A 2714-nucleotide genomic window follows, 5' to 3' on the forward strand; every position below is an offset into this window, starting at 1 on the left:
ACCTAGTCATACCTCACCTAAATTTAACCCTTAACCCTAACCAAAATATATATATTTTTGAAAATGAAATATAGTTATCCAAATACCTGAAGTGATAGGATATCAGAATATATATGGTTATGGGGGTCTATATACAAAACCCTAGAAGTTCCTGAACAATCAAATAAACAAGCAAACAAACAGAGAGACAAATGAAAGATAGTTTTCCAAGTAACTTGGGTTATAAGGTTTCAGAATATATATGATTATAGGGGTCTATCTGCAAAAACCTAGGAGTAGTTCATGAATCAAGTACCTGGAGGGATAGGGTATCAGAATATATATGGTTATGGGGGTCTATCTGCAACCCCCCAGGAGGAGTTCGTGATCAAACAAACAAACAAACAGACAGACAGACAGACAGAGGCTACTACTTTATCATAGTAGATATATACATACATACATATACCAAAGGCTCCCTCCCTCTACACGGGGGGTAGCCAAAAAGAAAAAGGCACAGAAACCACTCCCACCCATTCCACCTCCCACACACTCCACTCCCCTCCACCCTCCTCCCTCCCTCTTATCTTGGCACCTCCTGGATGACGGGTCATCCCTACATCCTGTCCACTGCCCTGGGTCAGAAGCAGTGTCGCAAGACGCAGCACATCCACAGCAAGGCCGCTTCATAAGTTCGGCGACCGTCCCTCTCCGTCCCCCCATGCTGAAAAGGAGAAGACGGGGAGAAATCCCTTTGGGCTGCGTCAATCTTTTTTCTCATACATACTTCCACACACCCCATCCCCCACCCACTCCCCCTCATGCATCACAGCATCATCAATACACAACCCTTTTCCATTCACCCCTATCTTCTGTCCTCTCCCGTCCTTCCTCCATAGACATTCCTCTCTTTTGTAATGCCCCTTTCACCCCATCCATCCATGTCATCCTAGGACGCCCCCTCATATTCACTCCATCCACCTCTGCCTTCCACACTTCTTTTACTAATCTTTCTTCACTCATTCTTTCCATGTGTCCAAACCATCCTAATACTCTTTCATCAACCCTATCTCCCAGTTCCCTTTCCACCCCTGTTCTCCTCCTCACCTCCTCATTTCTCACTCTATCCAGCCTAGTAACCCCTATCATACTTCTCAGACATTTCATCTCAAACACATTCAAACTCCTTCTCTCTTCCTCTCTCATGTTCCATGTTTCTGCCCCGTACAATGCTGTTGACACAATCACTCCTTCATGTAACCCCCTCTTAGCATCCATTCCCAGATGTCTATTTCTCATTACACTTTTTAATCCACCAAGGCATTTACTCGCTTCTCTTAATCTACATTCTAATTCCACCCCCACTCCTCCCTTTCCTGCCACATTCGCACCCAAGTATCTAAAACTATCCACTTCCTCCAGTCTTTCACCCTTAATGCTCACCTCCAGCCTGCTGTCACTCTCCCCCCTTGTACATCTCCTCACCTTACTATTACCCACATTTATCTTCAGCTTCCTTTTTTCGCACACCTTTTCAAATTCTGACACTAACTTCCTCAATTCCTCCTCTGATCCTGCTACAAGCGCAGTGTCGTCAGCAAACAACACACACACACACACACACACACACACACACACACACACACACACACACACACACACACACACACACACACACACACACACATCCATAAACATACTCAGAACCACACACGCATACACACACGCACACACACACAAACACGTATACACACACACTTACACAAACAAACAAACACACACACACACACACACACACACACACACACACACACACACACACACACACACACACACACACACACACACACACACACACAAACACACACACACACACACACACACACACACACACACACACACACACACACACACACACACACACACACACACACACACACACACACACACACACACACACACATGTTACGCTCCTCCGAAGACCAAGGACTATGTCCACTGGAAGAAGCGAACTAGAGTAATTGCTAGGTGAGAGAACAAAACCAGTGGTCTAAGTTTCTGTGTTTATTTCGAGTGCTAGAGTGTGTGTATGTGTGGGAGTGGAAAATCAGACTACTTGCCTTGACCTGATACTCGGAGCAGCTGTCTAACGACTGACTTTCTTCTGTCTTTCTAATTTAAGGAAACCTCGGTTACTGTTAAGCACCTCCCTCTAAGGCCGTACAGTTCATCTTGATTTTTCTATGATTGGCTTAAGCTGTAGCCCTTACAAACTTTTGGCCAATAGCTACAGTCACTACACAAAGTGGGCTGTCCTAGCCGAATACACCAGGTCTTTTCATTCACTTGATATATATATCTTCCTCGATAAGGGCCGTCATGGGATGCCCAAACATTTATTTTTCTGATAAAGCTTTTAGGCAAGGTCATGGTGAGGTCAGGTAGGGGTATGGCGAGATTGTGAGAGTCAGGTTCTCACAGACCCCCCTTTCCGAGAATCGTGCGTCCACACACGAAAAGTAGACTGCGATAAAACAACTACATAAACACAAACACACTTTCACAGCAAAGGGGGAGAAAAAACTCTGGGGGACCCGGCCGAGAAAAAGTTAATAGGGTATGGACGCTTGAAAACAGGTGGTCCGGCACACCGTATCTCATGGAAGAAGTACGGGGTAACTGTCAGAGGCTCATCTTCTAGTGAGAACACTTGTTCATACTTTGTCACTAGCGCC

The sequence above is a fragment of the Oratosquilla oratoria genome, unplaced genomic scaffold, assembly GCF_046742065.1.
Source record: "Oratosquilla oratoria isolate Oo_2021 unplaced genomic scaffold, ASM4674206v1 SCAFFOLD85, whole genome shotgun sequence".
NCBI lineage: Eukaryota > Metazoa > Arthropoda > Malacostraca > Stomatopoda > Squillidae > Oratosquilla > Oratosquilla oratoria.